This window comes from Accipiter gentilis, chromosome W, assembly GCF_929443795.1.
Source record: "Accipiter gentilis chromosome W, bAccGen1.1, whole genome shotgun sequence".
NCBI lineage: Eukaryota > Metazoa > Chordata > Aves > Accipitriformes > Accipitridae > Astur > Astur gentilis.
The window spans coordinates 11238468-11258496 of NC_064918.1; the positions used below are offsets into that span (position 1 = coordinate 11238468).

Consider the following 20029-nt stretch of genomic DNA (forward strand, 5'->3'; position numbering starts at 1 on the left):
CATTCCTTTCTCCCCTATCATTAAACTGCTTTCCTGCACATATACAGAGGTCATGGCCAACGCCCACTCTACTTCTCACCTCTCATTTATAAGAGAAATTATGATCCTTGCCTTTAAATACAGCCTCTGTAGCCAGTATTTTTGTTATGTTCTCCCTCATACTTAAAGAAATGATTTACTAAACTACCTACTACCCTGCTTTAAACATACCTTTGTGGTATGGTAACAAAGAAACCCAAAATAAAACTCAAACCACACACACACATAAGTGCTATCCCATTTGTGGCAGTCAGCTTTCATTCTCATTCATCCTCTACCATTAAAATTACTTTGAAACAAGAAATTTATTATTCCCCCTGTGTTTGTACAGCAACTAACATAAGGCTAATTGATGAGTATGGTTTATAGTAGCTATGGTAACTGGAAACGGATCTCTCAACTGGTCAGAACAGTCATGGTCAACTGCCTGGTTTCTGTCCCCATGACACTGGGAAGTAAAACCTGCAAATTTAGGGAACTAAGGAGAACCTGCAAGTGGTGCACCTAGGCAGAAGGAGATGTGCAAACGAGCAGCAAAGTGCTTTTACTGCAGCCCCAAGGTATGAACATGCCCAAGCATGCAACTTGTCAGGGCAACAGCTTTGGTGCAAGCTGGCTATCACTGAGTTCAATGCACAATAATGCTCAGATGAAAACTGAGCAAACTGCTGTGACTGCATGGACAAGGATGTGTTCAATACCCAGCTGCTCACTAGCATTCACAAGTACTGGGTACTCAACAATTAAAGTTGCGATGAGATGCTTCAGTTTAAACATTGATTCACAATGCTCATGAGTCTCATCTAGAATCAAAGACAATTAACCCCATTATCACCTAAATCTCTTCTTCACTTTAGAAATTAATTTTGTTGGCCAAAATTGAAGCTAGACGTTGAATTTCTTTATGTGCTAGTTAAAGCATTCAATAAAGTCTGAGGAGAAAGTATATTTCCATGAACTCTTACATATTTAACAAGAAAAGGCCTGCCTTTACCAGGAACTGACTATAGTATGAGCTGAACTGGAACAGTGTTTCTCCAGCTTTATGAATATATTCACCAAAGCCAATCTGTCTCCCAGTCTCTTAAAGTAGTCTAACTTTGTTGTCTTCTAAGCCCCAGAACACACAGGCCTTCCGAGCACTGCGCTTGACACCATAGAAGTCAGATACAGTCAGAACAGAGGTTATTCAAGCTCATGACAACATGTTCTATGGAAAGCAAAATATTTTAAACATGTTATGGACAGTCTTCAGTTGAGTTTGCAGTAAAAATTACTTTTGCTCTTTGTGTTAAAATCTGCTTTAAGCGCCTTGCTGACTGGACTGCCAATGTCCAAAAACTAACTTAAGTTTATATACACTAATAATGACCTTTGGGTTGGTTTTTGGTTGTTTTATTTTTGTTGGTTTGTTGGGGTTTTTTTTAAAGTATCCATCAGCTCATCAGGATTTGAACCTAGCAATGAAAAAAACCCTGAACAGAGAACATGACAGAGAGCACTAACCTCTCTGAAAGACAAGCTAATAGTTTCAAATATGATTGTCTGGAATTAACCCACTGTGATTTAAGATATATTGAGAAGTTACAACTCCACTGGGTCTCAATTTATTCATAATTTCTGAATTAACATCCCGTTTACACAGATTCTGGTACCTAGAAATTCTGACATACATTTCAATGCTGTTTTCTCTAATTTCACCAAAGCTACTCAAAATATTGCGAACCATGTTTTGGACATGATGGCAGTACACACATGTTAAAACAAAAGAGTTTTACATTTGTTTGTAAAGCACACGCTGAACTATAGGCTATACTTCTGATAGCCAGGCAACCTATGGTTCCTGAGGACTGCGTCTTTTCTCCCTCTCCTAACATATTTTACAGTGCCTCTGTATCACAGCCCTTTAAGCCATGTTTGTTTTTCAGGATGAAAGGATACTTTAAGGAAGAAGGCATGCACACAAGCATTTGAAACACTCCTGGGAGATGAAGTGGCACAGCAAGATCAGCCTGCTGGTGGGAACAGAGCCCAAACAACCAGAACAGTATAACAGAATCTTTAAAGAAGATCCTCATCTTGCTGACTGCACAGCCCATGAGCAGCAAAATTTGGCAACGGGTCCGAAGCAGAAAACCAGCAAAGGTGAGAGCCTCTTCCTGGCAGTGGTATGGACTTGCACTTGCTTCAGACAAGTGTGGAAACACACCCTCAGTTTGACGTTCCCCATCAAGCCAACACGGATGCGTTATAATTCATTTCAGACACAACCCAATCTTCTTAAAAGCACAATTGGCAGCTTGATATAAAGGGAGCTTTAAAAATAAAGCTATTTTATCCCCCCTTATTTGGCTCCCACTATCTACAAGCAGCATCCAGACACAGCAACCAGCCCAGCCCCAGCACACACGGGGAACAGCTGAAGGACTCTGCTCCACCATCAACAGTGCACTAACCAGGGAAACATTGCACCTCCTTAGCACAGGTATGTCTTCACCACACCAGGCTGAGGCTTGACACCCTACCACACCTACTCCTTAGAGTACCGAAGCAGTGGGCAAAAAGGAGGCAGATAGCCACTGCCTTCAAATTACCGTAGTGAATACAATTGTGAGCATTAAGTGGGATATTATTTATTAATAAGATGGGGCTAAACATTTCCTTGCTCGCAAAGCAGCTGCTTATTCTCTCCAATTCCTCATATTAAAGTCTGTTTGGCAGGCTGTTATCATAGCAATAAGTAGGATATCACAAACTGATAAACTTAATTTTAACTGCAGATCAAATGAGGAAAGAAGATTAGAAACTGGAAGACAACTCTTAATTAAAATCTATTTAATAAAGATCAAAAAAATATTCAGACAAGCAGATGTTTCAGTTTCCATGTCAGGGTCTGGCTCAGTGCAAAAGTCCCTCATCAACAGGTAATATTTGACCTTGTAGACACATTGCAACTCTAGTAAGCAGCCAAAACAGCTCTATTTTAAAGAAATAGACACGTTAAAGAAAACAGACCCTCAGAGCAGTAGCAAAAAAGGAGGAGAAAGCATTAGAGACTAGACTTTCCAAAACTGTTGTGTAAAGAAGGTGGTCATACTTTCTTTCATGACAATAAAAAAAAAAAAAAAAAAGCACAAGATTGCTGTAAACCTTTTTTTCACTGATGTAATCTAGTGGCTCCAGAGGAAGGCTGTCTTTACTTCTACTTTAAAAACAAAACAAAAAAAAACAAAAAAAAAAAAAACCTTGATCAGTAGTTAAGAAAATTGTTCACTTCAAGTATGTTTAGCTTCTCAAGCTTTAAGGAATTCAAATGTCAGCACTTCCTCATAAGGAAATAACTAGACTTAAAAATGGAAAGCAGAGGCATTTAAGAGGAAAGTCATCCCAAATCTCAAGGTTGGTTTGTTTTAGTGTTTCTGTCTGTACAGCAAGTTTAGCCCAAGGACCTACAACAGCAGATATAGTATTGTATAATAAGCCATAACCAGACTGGTGATGGAATAGCAACAATTATTCTAGTTTCCAAAAGCAGTACCGAAGCATTGGTATCTCAACACCCAACTTTCCTAAAGAGACCAAATCCCACTCCCTCCCAAAGTCTCCATACCATTAAGTCTTATTCAACACATTTAGTTGGGGTTTTGCTTTGGATTTTAGAAGGAAAAGAGGAAGGCAAAGAATCAAAGAGTAATTGAATGCATATCAACACAAAAAGGAGATTTTTAAAGCTATCATAATGCTGTTTTTGATCTTTTGTTCAACTTTCTTTTGGCAAGAAATCTAGTCCTTTTAGACTCAAGTCAGAAAAGCTAGAGATACACAGAATACAAATTGACTTGACAGGGTGGCAAGCCCCACAAGACATAGTAAATCTATTCCTGAACTTCCAGGGACAGACCACGCACTGCAATACCACCTGACTTTCAAGAATCCTTCTGAAGTTAAAAATTCACTTCCATCAACTGAACAAAATATTTGCAGTTTCAATTCTTTTCCTGAGGCAGTCTCAAGAAAGTTATTTTCTTGACTCTCTGGACAAGAAGCTGTGGTAAAGAACACTATGCAGAAATCTATGTGAACACCTTAGAAGTGTGATTGCTTTTTATACTCTAATGACAAAGCTAGTCAGTCAAGGATTTCTCACAATGACAGGGCTGGGAAAAGGCTGCAGGACACTGCCTCATGATGGCATGACTACTGTACATGTACAATGAGTCTAGATTTTACTGCTACAGCAGTAGCATGACATGAGCATGAGGAAAGAGAACGGAGAAAAAAAAATGTCTGCAAAGCATTGATGCAATGCATTTCCCTCAAGTGCTGTTGTCTAAAGAATCTCACCACCTTTATTACTGCTTGAAAGGGGAAAAGAGTTTGCAAGAGTCAGACATTCCTCAGCTGCAGTGCTGATTACTCAGTGTCTGTATTGCCCCAAGCCAACAATACTGAACCTGAGCTTATGGATCCTGTGAGGATTCATGTCTCATCTTATGGTCTTCTATGATAAATAGGAAGAATATTGATGGCCAGGAGTAGACCTGCATCACTTGCAGAACACCACAGGAGAGAAACTGTACTATCTGTATGCTCTCATGTTTTACCAAGAAGAGAGAATTGCTGGGAGTGGTCAGAGTAGCAGCACAAACATATAAACTAACATATACACTTCCAGTTGTGTTAGCAAGCGTACTGAATAAACAAGTGAACACTCTTAACCACCATTCTTAAAACCCACTAAGTTGTTAGTTGAAATTATTATTCTGCAAAGTCAATCTATAATTAGCTAAGAACACAACCCGATCTACAGAAATCAATAATTTCTCATTACCAGCATGTCCTGGTTTCAGCTGGGAGATTTAATTGTCTTCCTAATACCTGGTATAGTGTTATGTCCTGGATTCAGTATGAGAAGAATGTTGATAACACACTGATGTTTTCAGTTGCTGCTAAGTAACATTTAGTCTAAAGTCAAGGATTTTTCAGCTTCTCATGCCCAGCCAGCAAGAAGGCTGGAGGGGCACTAGAAGTTGGGAGGGGACACAGCCAGGGCAGCTGACCCAAAGTGGCCAAAGGGATATTCCATACCATGTGACACCACATCTAGTATATAAACTGGGGGGAAGTGGGGGAATCGCTGCTCAGGGACTAACTGGGCATCGGTCAGCAGGTGGTGAGCAATTGCACTGTCCATCATTTGTACATTCCAGTCCTTTTATTATTACTGTTGTCATTTTATTAGTGTTATCATTATTAGTTTCTTCTGTTCTATTAAACCGTTCTTATCTCAACCCACAAGATTTACTTCTTTTTCCTGATTTTCTCCCCCATCCCACTGGATGGCGGGGAGTGAGTGAGCGGCTGAGTGGCGCTTAGTTGCTGGCTGGGGTTAAACCACGACACAGCAAAAAAAAAAAGTTCATTTCAAGGATTAGTATTTCTAAGCAAATGTTATCCAAAGGAAGACAAAGAAATATACAAATAAGTCTTACAAATAAAAGACAGGACAGCATTGTTTTGGAAGAGAAAAGTGCTCATCTCCAAAAGACTGGAGTTAGGCAAAGGCTGGTCACATATCCAGAGCCCCTCTCAAAAACATGATGTGAAAGGGTGTATTGGGTCTGGCTGAGATGGAGTTAATACTCCCCATAGCAGCCCTCATAGCGCTGTGCTCTGCATCAGTAGCTAGAAAGGTGTTGATAACACACCAGTGTTTTGGCTACTGCTGAGCAGTGCTGGCACAGCATCAAGGCTGTCTCTCCAACATTTTTGACAGCCCCCCCCAATGACAGGCTGGGGCAGGGCAAGATCTTGGGAGGGGACATAACCAGGACAGCTGACCTAAACTAACCAAAGAGATATTCCATACGATATGACGTCAGCTCAGATATAAAAGCTAAGTAAAGGGAGACGGAAGGGGGGCATTTTTGACTTCTGGAGCAACCACTACGTGTACTGAAGCCCTGCTTCCCGGGAAGCAGCCAGACATCGCCTGCTGATGGGAAGTAGAGAATAACATAATTTGTTTTTCTTTGCTTTCACGCACAACCTTTGCTTTCACTTTATTAAACTGTCCTTATCTTGACCCATGAGCCTTTTGTTATATTTTCTTCCCCCTGTCCAGCTGAGAAGGCAGAATGATGGAGTGGCTTTGGTGGGCACCTGGCATCCAGCCAGGGTCAACCCACCACAAAGGGGGACTGAACAGTGCATGTTTTCCACTAGTAGAGCAAGTTTCAATCATGAAAGTAATATCATTAACATTATTTTTAAAAAATCTTCTAATCTCACAGTATCTATCTTTGCTATTATCCCAGTGTCTCTGCCTAATAGACATGTGTGGACACATATTTAGCTAATGGTCATGAGAGCATTCCAGGTGCCTTTAGAAGGCCTTGAACAGAATGAACAAGATGACAAAAAAAAGAAAGATGCCAATTAGAAGAACACAGGTGCGCATTCCACAATAAAGGGAACTTGGCACAAAGAACCTCAATTCGGCAGTTTATCTTGACCAATTAGACCGAGACAAGTTTCGCATGTTTTAGTTAGTATAACGAATTATGTCTTATGTTTATGCGCATGTACAGTGTTGATATAACCAATCATTAAGTGTAACTAGGCACGTGGACAGCATGTGAATAATGTGTGTAACCAATAGTAAAATAGCTAAACGCATGTACGGATGTAACCAATGTATAAAAATGATGTCTGATTCTCTAGTAAAGGGTCTTCAACTATGATCATATTGATCTGTTGTTGAGTCCATGATCATGCTCCTGCAGACATGGTTTACATTTTAGTATATACTGGTGATTATCTTAGCTTTAATCAAAATCTGCCAACTACACCCAATAAAACATCCAGCAGACTTGCCCTCATCATTTCTTTATAAATATTCAAACTTCAGAGGCAACAAGTGCCCTTATTCATACAGAAATTTCTGAAGGAAGAATCTAAATTTCCCCAAATTCAACTTCTACTGGTATTAAAAAAAAAAAAAAAAAAAAAAAAGACAGTCGCACTAAAATCAGAGAAGCCTAACCAACTTCCACCTAGGGCTTTATCTTTCACACAAACAAGGCAATCTTCAGACTGCTAAAAACCTGGTTAGCAAAATTTACCCAGCTCTGCTGCTGTCAGAAGACAACACTCCTGAGTGATTCTGGACAATCAAAAGGCAGTGAAAGTCCTGGAAGATTCAGATGACTTGACCTTATGTTTCAGACATCAATATCTACAAAGTCACTATTCTCATCTTTTGCTGCCTTTCTGTAAACACTATTTTAGATAGCAACTGGCTGGACTTCCACATACAAAAAGAATAAAGTCCTGCTCCGTGTCCTAATTATAATCCCCATGTTTGCAAGGATCTGCAAGATGCACCAGTTACCAGCACTTACCATTGACAGTAATGAAACTTTAAGTAACAGGGACCCAATTAGACTAACTACATTATTTTCTACCTAGGCACCTCTTAGGAATATCAGAACTAGAAGATCTTACTAGACCATAACATAGACCAGACCACAGTTGTTGCCATGAACTAGACCAAAAAAAAAAAAAAAAAAAAAAAGGCTGCACTGGTCCACATAGAAATATAATATATATAGAAAATAGGAATTATCTTTGAGAAGCAGCAATCAGGGAGATCCTGTGAGGAAGGGAAGGGACAACAGCAAGTTCACTTTTGAAGTATGTTTCTCTGCTGAGGAATATTTTAAGAAAAGCTCTGGCCTGTCCTGATATTCTAAGGCCTGAAGGAAAAATTAAATACATGTTCCCATCATCTTTGATGGAAGGACCTCATTTCTTGTCCTCTGTCATAGAAAAGGCTTTTCTTATGTAAACCCTCTCTAAAAGCTACCAAAGTAAAAGAGATAATATATTCCCATCACTGACCACACCATATGCTGTCCTGAACTGTCAAATGACTCAGTATCTCAGGTCAGGAAGCATATAGAGTACCACAGTGGCTCAGAGGTAGTATCTGGTGCTTGGCACAGCCATGCACACACTCTTGCTATGGGAGAAAAGGAACACCTCCATTTCTGAGTCCTCTTATTTCCTAGCCTAAGAAGATAAAGTGTTGGGGATTGGCTTAGTGAGAAAGGACATGGGTCTATGGAAAAGCTGTGCGAGCAGAGTGGTGTGTGAAGGAATGTTAGCGTGGGCAGCAAGACTAGGCCTCGGGCAAAACTGCTGGTCTTGCTGATATCAGGAGAAAGATAAGGACACTGTGACCTTGGCAGAGTTTCATAGACAACTTTGAGAAAGTTCCCATGAGAAAGTTGCGGAACATCCATAGCTGCAAACCACAAGTGGGTGTGTTTTAGTAATGAATAAACATTAGCAATGTACCAATCATAATAGGACTAGTAGGCATAATTATCGTAAGCTGTATAAATATGAGCTATCCGTGCAAATAGAGTTGAATCACTTCTATCACTCATATTGAGTCGACTTATGTGCATTCCTCTGCCGCTCGCAAATGGCGCCCGAACAGGGACCAAAAAACAGGGAATAGGAGCGGCAGACACTGAGAAGCACCGGTAGCAGCGACCGGGGGGCAAAAGATTAACCGAACGCTGATCGTCTTGGTTGGTGTGTTAACTCTCGTGCCTGGACCATCCAAAAGGGGTTCACCGTCAGTGAGGGCTACTGGAAAAGGCTGCAAAGACTTTTTAATCAAGGTGCCTTAATCAAGGAGCATCAAGAAGCCGGCTGGCAATGGATCAAAAGGTAGCCCTAGAATTATTACAGCGCTTTTTAGAAAAGCGGGGGGTAAATTGCGTTAAGCAAGTTTCGGGATTTAAAGCGGCTTCTACAATGGAGCAAGGACAGAAACCTTTTAATGAGTGTGGGTACAGCTTTTGAGTTTAGTACCTGGGAAGCTATCAGAACCTCCCTATGGGATGAAATTAGTGATGGGTCTAAAGAAGTTAAAGGTCTTGCAACTTTATGGAAATTGATTAAGACGACTCCACAAGAAATGAAAGCAGATCATAAAGCATCTGTGTCTGCTTTTGCTGCTCTCTGTCTCCAACCGCAAGCGAAAGAGAAAAGCGGGGAGAAAAACATAATGCAGTGAGAGAGACTTTTTGGAGCTCGTTCGCCTGCTCCTGTGCCCTTGACTTCTGCTCCACTCCCTGGGACTTCCGATATTAATTGGCCATCTGACAGTTCCCAAGCCTCCCTAACCGTACGATTAAAGGAAACCCTACAGAATCAGGGGGTGAGTAAAAATCCGCCTATGAGAAAACAGCCCCCAGATACCACTGTTCAACATGAACAAGTTATACCTAGCATATACCCTGATTCAAGTAATGCAAACAAGGACTTGGCTACTCTAATAATAGAACAAAAAGAGACAATGTTAGAATTGTTAAAGGAAATGCGGAAAAGAGACGGGGGTAAATGTAGGCAACCATTGAGGAAAAAAGCATATGAAAAAACAGCAAATGCGATTGTAGAAAGTATGGACTCTTTTGCCAAAGTAGTGGGTAAGGTGGAAGACAAATCCCCCAAGGATAAAATGCAGGAATTGATTGACTTGTGTGTACAAAAAGGGGAAATAATGCCCAAAGAGGGAGAAAGATTTAAACGGAGACCTACAGTGGATTCGACCTTATTGTGGTATTACAAATACAGACTTACAGCCGCTGCTGGATTTATTGCGGGGCAGCAATAGCTTAACTTCTACAAGACAACTAAGTGCACCGGGACGGCAAGCCTTGGCAGCAATTGGACAAAAAAAAAAAAAAAAAAAAAAAAAAAAAATCACATCATCCATGTCTGGCAGATACGTTCCTGATTTACCCATAAATTTGAAACCTTATGCTGAGATTGATATGGAACACACTGACTGTAGTAAGCAGCATGACAGTAACACCGGTGATTGATCCACATCGGTTAATGCCGTGGGACGGTAAGAATGTTTGGGTGTCACTAGCTAAAGCTATTAACCAAACCTCTTTTTGTGTGTCATTGGCATTACCTGAACAATCTTTTATTCTTGTGCATTTTATTAGGTATAATGTTGCTTTTACTGTGTTTAATTAGCTGTGTTCATAGATCTTTGCAAAGGGCAATACAGCAGGTGTTAAAATTTTACAAAATAGAGCCGCTATTGATTTTCTGTTGTTGGCACAAGAACACAGGTGTGAAGATATTTATGGGATGTGTTGCTTTAATTTAAGTGATCATTCTCAAACTATATACAAACAAATAGATTGGCTGAAGAAACATACACAAAAGATCCAACAAGAAACTAGTTGGTTTGATAGGGTGTTGCAGTCAATATTCGGCAGGATAACACCATGGCTAATGTCATTGATGAAGGAAGCCTTACGATGGTTAGGTATGTTGATATTGGTCTGTGTAATAGTCAGGATTGCGTATGGGTGCATGATGAGAGGAGTCTCAAAGCTGACCAACCAAGCTCTACTCGCACAAAAAGAAAAAGGGGGAATTGTTGGGGATTGGCTTAGTGAGAAAGGACATGGGTCTATGGAAAAGCTGTGCGAGCAGAGTGGTGTGTGAAGGAATGTTAGCGTGGGCAGCAAGACTAGGCCTCGGGCAAAACTGCTGGTCTTGCTGATATCAGGAGAAAGATAAGGACACTGTGACCTTGGCAGAGTTTCATAGACAACTTTGAGAAAGTTCCCATGAGAAAGTTGCGGAACACCCATAGCTGCGAACCACAAGTGGGTGTGTTTTAGTAATGAATAAACATTAGCAATGTACCAATCATAATAGGACTAGTAGGCATAATTATCATAAGCTGTATAAATATGAGCTATCTGTGCAAATAGAGTTGAATCACTTCTATCACTCATATTGAGTTGACTTATGTGCATTCCTCCACCGCTCGCAATAAAGGAAAATACTAGCCAAGTCAATACACAGTATACTCGCTGTTTATTCCATCACGGTTACATTCAGTGGCCAAGAACCATCAGTACTGCAAACCTCTTCATACCTGTTTCTCTGGGCTTGTTCCCCCAAAAAATGGAACAATCAACAAAGAAAAACAAAAAAGGTAAAGGCCTCAGTGTTTTCCCTCCTAAGGTTTCCCGAGTAGCATTCAGTGAAAGGGCACTACAATGTCAACAACTTCCAACAAAGCAGCAGCTAGCAGAACTACAGCCTAGTCACACCCTGCAACAAATACTCAGACTGAATTATATACTGCATTAACTAGGAGGCTTGTAAAAAACATTAACTAGTACTTCACAAAAGGAAAGCTTTATTGCAGCTGAAGAAAAAAAACACAAAAAACGAACTAGCAGCTTTTTCAGGGTTGAAAATTATTACCCTCTGCAGCCAGAAGTAACACAGCCTTCCTGAAGTCACACACAAGTGGAGGATGGCTGAGCAGAGTTTGGGACAAAAAAAAAATAATAAAAAAAAATCATCACAAGTTTTAGTTCCCGTTTGGGACCTGGTTATATATTCATTCAAAGTTCAACCTGTAGTGCAAGTAGAACCCAAACAGTTTATTCCATTAAAATCAAGTTTCAGCTCATATTTAATACCGCACAACTGCGAGCTGTCACCAGAAATGACATTCCTGCTCCCGTACCCCTTAACCACATAATATTGCTACTTCAATCAGACTAATGATCATGCAGCTGCAGAGAGTCAGTTCAGTGAGCTAACCAAAGAGCAAACTAAACCCTCTAAAACAAAACAGTGAGTCAGTTGAATAAGCTTATCCAGTGGAAAACTATGTGGCTATACAACTGCTGAATCTGACGCGAGGGATAGGGATCAAGTTCATGAGGAAAGGGGGAACTTGCATTTCAGCAGCCATGCAGCATTATAACATAGGTAAAATGTGAGGTTTCACATTTTGTTTTCCTGGGATCCAGTATAGCAAGACTTGATCCTGGTGAGGCCCTCTGCACACAACAACCAAAAAAACATTAAAAATGCCTTGTAGGCATTTTTAAAAATAAAAAACTCCCAGGAAGGGGAGCCAGCAGATTGACCTTGAATATATCTTTTGATCACCAGTGGGAAAATAGAGACTCATATCACCTTTACTGAGGAACACTCCTTAATGCCCAGCCTCTTTAATACCTGTTAGCATTCAGTAACTTGCAGTGAAGAATACACTTACAAAAATTTGGAGGTGCTTCTATCCAAACAAGAGGAGGCTATAAATCAACCAACATTAGGACAGCCTGACTAACACAGCTTATGGTAATCTAGAACACAGTCCTTTCCCCCAGCCACAGAAGTATCTGTCTACATTCAGTTTCAGGCATTACACTAGAGACTCAAACTACCCTAAAGAAATTTAGCCACCAAAAGCAATCTTTAATGACCTTGTACACACAACTAAATATTCAATGCTTTTGCTGGTCATCTTTGAATTTCATTTTCACAGGAATAACACACACATTGTGGGAAAATAACAGAAGAATGGTGAGGACTGTAAACACACTCAAGTGACTTGCAGCTGGGGTGCAGAAAAATGCATATATCATTCTAATTGTTGTCTATCCTTGTGTGTTGGACAAGTAGAATATCTGTGTTCAGATAATGTAGGCCTGTGATAGACTTAGAGGCACCCTATCAAACACGCTTGAGATTCCTGCCCTGCTGTAGGAAAGATCAAAGCACGATGGTAAACTACACCTGCACAAATCTCTGAAAAAAAGGCACAAACAGCAGGTTCAGCGATCCTCTAGCAAGGACCGAGCTCCTCGGTACCTGCATTCCCCGCTTGTGTGCCTCTGCCCAGGTGCTGCTTTGGGGATCCCCTGGTTTGCGAGATAACAAAAATAAATTTAGTCTTTACATTTCATCTGTGGTTTTGTGGTTGTTCCTGCATACTGCTTATGTCAGCTCACACACATCCACCCTTTCCCTATCAAAAGCCCCACCTTGAGAAGGCTTGCTCCCTCTGATGTACTTAAGAAAAGATGCACTTGAGAAGTGATGTATGTAATGAACGAGTTAACTTTGTTCATGAAATCAGGAAGGGAGAAGAGACATATTGAAAGTTAGCAGATGCCTTGTGTAAATAACAAGGCTTGCTTAATTGGTGCGTAAAGGTCACAGGAAGAGGGCAACGGCTATAACTTACTAGCTAAGGAGGGAAAAGAACAACAGCTATAATCTACCAGATAAGGGGATTAATTCTGCCAAGACTGTAGTTCTCCACATTAAAAGACATTCTATATCAAAAGACACTCGTCCTTGAGAAGATAGACCAAATCTGCTTAGTAACAGACCTGCATGAATGAAGAAAGAAGAAACAGGACAAGGCGGAGACTTGCAAGAAAGAGGTGCATGAACTGTATATAAGGAATGTAACTATAACCTAAAGTTGCGAGCTTGTGACAGAGCACTGCCTCCCCGGCCGCCCAGTGCTGTTTTGCTCTCTTATCGCTTGCTAATAAATTCGACTTTTTTTATTCACTACAAATTGGCTCCTCCAATTTGTCACGAGCGTCTATAACAATGTACTTAAGGAGTGATTTACTTAAGACAACCACAAAGGTCTTGTGAAATAAGATACTTTTTGTATACACAAGGCATGCCTTGCTAACGACTGGGCCCCTGAAGGAGAACTACAAGACTGATAAGAAGGGAACATCCTACCCCAGGAGGCGCTGAGAAGTTGAAAAATTGCTAATAGGCATGAAGTCAGCAAAAATCTTTGATAACCGGAGGAAAGGTAAAGGCGGGGGGGGGGGGGGGGGGGGGGGGGATCACGACCACCGACTCGATTCAGGACCAAAAGACTTATACACACACCCCCCCCCTCTCTTTGAACATACGCTGTAGAATAAAAGAACACTGTACCTTTAATTCGAAGCAGGGAAACTTCAACCCAATAGAAACTGTGGTAGATAAGCAACTACCAGTAATAGTTTTGGGGAAGAACTCTGGAAATTGAATATGTATAACTGAACTGTATAAAATTGCTTGCCCGTTTAGGCATGAGGTGTGCTAGCTTTGTGGATTATCACCTAGCCCCCCCATCTTTGCACAAACATGAATTGGAATAAAATACCTCTGCTCTGTGTGTATATTGGTATTTCCCACACCAGGTAAACGACCCCACCTGTGGGACACCACCTCTGCCAGCTCATTAAAACTCACAGCAGCCCCTCCGAGGGGGAAAGGAGAAAATCCAGACAGACTCATCCAGGAAGACAGGGCCGGGTGACTTGGAAGTTCTTCAGATGACTCTCCCCTCCACCAGAAAAAAAATTTAAAAAAAAAAGAAAAAGAAAAGAAATCACAAGGCAAAGCTTCTGCAGACTGTAATTATTTGTACAGCTTTCCAGTCTATCCAAGATGAACATGGGGTCAGCTAGAAGCCCGGGTGAGCTCGAGGTACACACACACATATATATGTAGGGTGAGGAAGCAGCTGCAGAGTACGAACTAAACAAGTTATAGATGTTCTCTTCAAAGAATACATGGAAGGACATATGATCTCAGGTCATGCTCTGGTTAAGCTATCAATACCACAAGGAAAAAAAAAAATATATTTAAATAGCCAAAGCATGTCAGATAAGACTGAAGTACACCACTAAAGCTGCACAGGACATATGACCTTCCTGTATTAACTGTGACCTACTCGTCTCAAAACCACTATTCCCCACACCTCTAGTGACAATGTTAGCAGGACACTTTTGAAACAGTTTAAGCTTCGGCTAAATCAGTACATATAACATGAGCTACAAGCATACATCAAGGACACTTCAGGCTTGCACTTTGTTAATAGTACCAACCTTAAGACACAACAGTGTCCTGGTTTAACCCCAGCCAGCAACTAAGCACCACGCAGCTGCTCACTCACTCCCCCCGCACCCAGTGGGATGAGGGAGAAAATCGGGAAAAGAAGTAAAACTCGTGGGTTAAGAACGGCTTAATAGAACAGAAAAGAAGAATCTAATAATGATAATGATAACACTAATAAAATGACAACAGCAATAATAAAAGGACTGGAATGTACAAATGATGCGCAGGGCAATTGCTCACCAACCGCCGACCGACACCCAGCTAGTCCCCGAGCGGCGATTCCCCACCCCCACTCCCCCCATTTCCTATACTAGATGTGATGTCACATGGTATGGAATACCCCGTTGGCTAGTTTGGGTCAGGTGCCCTGGCTGTCCTGTGCCAACTTCTTGTGCCCCTCCAGCTTTCCCGCTGGCTGGGCTTGAGAAGCTGAAAAATCCTTGACTTGAGACTAAACATTACTTAGCAACAACTGAAAACATCAGTGCGTTATCAACATTCTTCTCATACCCATCTCAAAAAATAGCACCGTACCAGCTACTAGGAAGACAGTTAACTCTATCCCAGCTGAAACCAGGACAAACAGTTTAAAAAAAATAAAAAACAAAAAAAACCCAAAACCCACCAAGTTTCAGTGGACCACCCCCCATCAGTCATTACCATTACAATCAACAGCTAGCTGTGAGAAACTATGAATATGATATTGTTTATTAAGATTTATGTTAAACCCAGTGTAAAGATTAAACTGCAAAAAGACATGAGATCGCTTATGTAATAAACGGGTTAAATTTGTTCAGGAAATCAAGAAGGGGGAAGAGATGTTGAGAGTTAACATATGCCTTGTGTAAATGACAAGACTTGCTCGAATTATGTGTGGAGGTCCCGGGAAGAGGGCACTTGCTATAACTTACTAGATAAGGGGGAAAAAGTAATGGCTATGACTCCCTAGATAAGGAAAGGAAGAACAACAGCTGCATTTCTCCACATCAAAAGACATTCCATATCAAAGGACAGTCATCCTTGAGAAGATCTACCGAATCTACATGGTAACAGACTTACACCAGTGAAGAAAGAAGAAACAGGACAAGGCGGAGACTTACAAGAAAAGGGTACATGAAATGTATATAAGGAATGTAACTGTAACCTAAAGTTACGGCAGTTGGTGGAGCGCAGACTCCCCTGCCGTCCAGCGCTGTATTTGCTCATATTCTACTTGCTATAATTAATAAAATTTTAATTGGATTATGATCCCTTGTGGTCACAATTTATGACAATTCTTGGTGCCGTGACTCGGATAAGGAACGGTGGGCTTCTGTCCTCCGGGGAGGCGCCCCGCGGCAATCCGCGGCCCCGTGACCGACAGCCTTCCTCAACCTTACCGACGAACCTAAATTCTAGAATAGTGAGCAAAGGAGAAACCGGTAAAATCCCATAAAAATTCTGTGCACGGGAGTCCGGACGAAGACGCAGGACGCGTAAGTATATTGCGAATTTGTTCGCGGGTTTGCCGTTCGGGCGGGATTGGGTTTCCTGGATTATAACAAATGAGAGGTTCGATATACTGAACCAAGCGAGTGTGGACTCTTAAGTACTGCGTTTCCCATCTCCCGCGAGGGACTGGGCCAGGAACAAGGGGAGCGAGTGAGTGTGTGTGTGTGGATAATCCAGAAGATGGGGGCGAAGGGCAGCAAGCCTTCGACTCCCATGGGAAGGGTACCCACTGTACCTAAGAATACCCCTCTGGCATATATCTTAGACAATTGGAGATATTTCCCTGGAACATTAGGGAAAGATAAGCAGAAAATGATAGAATATTGTACTAAGGTATGGGGAGGGAAGAAGATTTCTAAAAATGTCTTTTGGCCAGTCTATGGGTCAGAAGAAGATTGGGTAAGACAGCAATTAAACCTCTGGGTTAATAATAAAAAACCCCTTAACCCGGAGGAGAGTCAGTATGCGGAAGTGTGGCTAGAAAGACCGGGAGCTAGACTTTACCCACTGAATGAAGTAAAAACTAAACAAAAGAAAAAGAAGGAAGTTAGACGAAACCCTTCTAACCCCCCCCCTTACATTCCTCCTCCTGCTCCCGCAGCCCCTCCAGAGGTCCCCAGAGCGCCCACTCCCCAACCAGAGTCGGAACAAGGGTCCCCCCTTCCTCCTAGACGTGTGACTAGGAGCCAAAAAGGGGCAGCTCAGATATATCCTCTAAGGGAAATGCCCATGGGGGGGGACCTCAACCTGTGATTGGATATATTTCTGTACCCCTAAGCTCGGCTGACCTGCGAGATTTTAAAAGAACCGAGATGGGAAACTTAATTGAGGACCCACTCGGAGTGGCAGAAAGATTAGATCAATTTTTGGGACCAAACCTTTATACTTGGGATGAGATGCAATCTATCCTTGGTCAATTATTTACTACCGAGGAAAGAGATATGATTAGACGAGCAGGAATGAGACTGTGGGATGCTCAGCATGCCCAGGGACCCCAAGCAGATATTAAATGGCCACTCCAAAGACCTAATTGGGATAATCAGGATCCGGTGCATAGAACTCATATGCAGGACCTGAGAACTATAGTAATTCAGGGGATTAGAGAAGCAGTACCCCGTGGCCAGAATATCAATAAAGCATTTAATGAAATGCAAAAGAAAGATGAGAGCCCTACTGAGTGGCTAGAAGGACTGAGGAAAGCCCTTCAGCTGTACTCTGGGGTAAATCCAGACGACCCTTTAGGACAAGCGCTCCTCAAAACTCAGTTTGTGGCAAAATCATGGGAAGATATCAGAAAGAAAATTGAAAAGTTAGAAGACTGGCAGAATAGAGGGTTGGATGAATTATTAAGGGAAGCTCAGAAAATCTACGTAAGGCGGGAAGAAGAGAGCAGCAAGCGACAAGTAAAAATGATGGTAGCAGTGGTTAGAGAGGGTCGCAAAGGGCAGATCGGTGAACATAAATCTGCTGGAACGAAACAAGGGAACGTAGTAGTAAGGAAGGAACAGAGATGTTGTTTTTACTGTGGAAAGAAGGGACATATAAAGAAGAATTGCAGAGAAAGGATCAGGGATGAGGAAATATTGAAAACAGAATAGGAGAGTCAGGGGCTCTATATCTTAGGGGACCGGAGTCATCATGAGCCCTTGATAAAATTAAAAATAGGTCCCCATAAACAAGAGTTCACCTTTTTAGTAGACACTGGGGCTGAGAAATCGACTATTAGGCAAATACCTGAGGGATGTAAAGTTTCCCCTGAAAAAGTACAAGTAATTGGAGCAAAAGGGGAACCCTTTAAAGTAAGCAAAATCAAAAATGTGGTGTTCGAAACTGAAAATAAATTTGGAATGGGTGAACTCTTGCTCGTCCCTGAAGCAGAATTTAATCTGTTAGGACGGGATTTAATTGTCGAATTACAATTAGAAATTAAAGCAAAAAAACAAGAGCTAATGGTGTCTGCTTATCCTTTAACTGTGGACGATCAAAAACAAATTAACCCTGATGTCTGGTACTCTCCGGACACAATAAGTAAACTGGAAATCCCACCGATTAAAATTCAAATCTCTGAACCCCACATACCTGTGAGGGTGAGGCAATATCCCATATCCCTAGAAGGACGGAGAGGATTAAAACCAGAAATTGATCGATTGTTAGCACAAGGAATCTTAGAGCCTTGTATGTCACCCTTTAACACCCCCATTTTGCCTGTAAGGAAGCCAAATGGGAAATATCGGCTTGTACATGATTTAAGGGAAATAAACAAAAGAACTATCACCCGGTTCCCTGTAGTAGCAAATCCATACACACTGCTAAGCAAGCTAGGACCCCATAACTCCTGGTATAGTGTGATTGATTTAAAGGATGCCTTTTGGGCCTGTCCACTGGCAGAAGAATGCCGTGATTATTTTGCATTTGAATGGGAAGACATAGAGACAGGCCGTAGACAGCAATTGAGATGGACCGTGCTCCCCCAAGGGTTCACTGAATCCCCTAATCTGTTTGGACAAGCCCTGGAAGAGCTCTTAAAAGAATACCAGGTACAAACAGGAAACGTACTGTTACAGTATGTAGATGATCTGCTCATAGCAGGGAATAATAAGGAGGATGTAAGAAAAGAAAGCATTCGACTCCTAAACTTTCTTGTACAAAAGGGGCTGCGGGTATCACAAGAAAAGTTGCAATTTGTGAAGGAAAAAGTGAAATATTTGGGGCATTATTTGTTTAACGGCAAGAAGATATTAGATCCAGAGCGCATTAAAGGAATTTTAGAATTACCTATGCCTGTCACTAAGAGGCAAATTCGGCAGGCATTAGGGCTATTTGGGTATTGTAGACAATGGATAGAGAACTACAGTTTTAAAGTTAAATTTTTATATGAACAACTGTCTAAAGACAAAATACCCAAGTGGACCCCTCAGGATCAAGAGCAGTTTGCCAGTCTCAAAAGGGAGCTAAGTCAAGCACCGGTTTTAAGCCTCCCAGATTTAAAGCGGCCATTCCATTTATTCATTAACATACATGAAGGAACGGCATTCGGAGTATTAACTCAGGAATGGGCCGGACAAAAGAAACCGGTGGCATACTTATCAAAGCTGTTGGATCCTGTGAGCAGGGGTTGGCCAAGTTGTTTACAAATCATTGTTGCTGCTGCCTTATTACTTGAGGAAACAAATCACATTACCTTTAATGGAGAAGTTGTCTTATATACACCTCATAACATCAGGGGAGTGCTACAACAAAAAGCAGAAAAGTGGCTTACAGATAGCCGATTATTAAAGGAATCCCCTAAACTATCTTTAAAAACTATTGGAGCAGTTAATCCCGCTGAATTTTTTATACCCAGGAGAAGGCAATGAACTATTGCACAATTGTTTTCAAACAATTGAACAGCAGACACGCATTAGGCCAGACTTAGAAGAAGAAGAACTACAATGTGGAGAAGTATTATTTATAGATGGGTCATCACGAATAGTGGAAGGTAAACAATTATCCGGATATGCCATCGTTAAATTGGAAAAAGGAGAATTTAAAACAATAGAATCAGGCCCCCTGAGTGCCAGCTGGTCGGCTCAAGCCTGTGAGCTGTATGCATTGTGGAAAGCATTAGTGTCACTGAAGGGAAAGGATGGAACTATATATACAGACTCACGCTATGCGTTTGGAGTGGTACATACCTTTGGAAAAATATGGGAGGAAAGAGGATTTATTAACTCACAGGGAAAAGAACTGATAC

General features: G+C 41.4%; 4 protein-coding genes across 9 annotated transcripts in view; 3 read left to right on the top strand and 1 right to left on the bottom strand.

Annotated features, from left to right (window-relative positions):
* LOC126035259 (uncharacterized) overlaps positions 1–20029 on the top strand; it is a 393856-nt gene that overhangs the window by 259832 nt on the left and 113995 nt on the right. The gene's annotated exons all lie outside the window — the stretch shown is intronic.
* The window catches only part of LOC126035242 (ubiquitin-associated protein 2-like), a 247102-nt gene that overhangs the window by 120505 nt on the left and 106568 nt on the right, over positions 1–20029 (bottom strand). The window lies entirely within an intron of this gene.
* Positions 1–20029, top strand: part of LOC126035365 (ribonuclease H-like) — a 223521-nt gene that overhangs the window by 89779 nt on the left and 113713 nt on the right. The gene's annotated exons all lie outside the window — the stretch shown is intronic.
* Positions 1–20029, top strand: part of LOC126035317 (uncharacterized) — a 271995-nt gene that overhangs the window by 83062 nt on the left and 168904 nt on the right. The window lies entirely within an intron of this gene.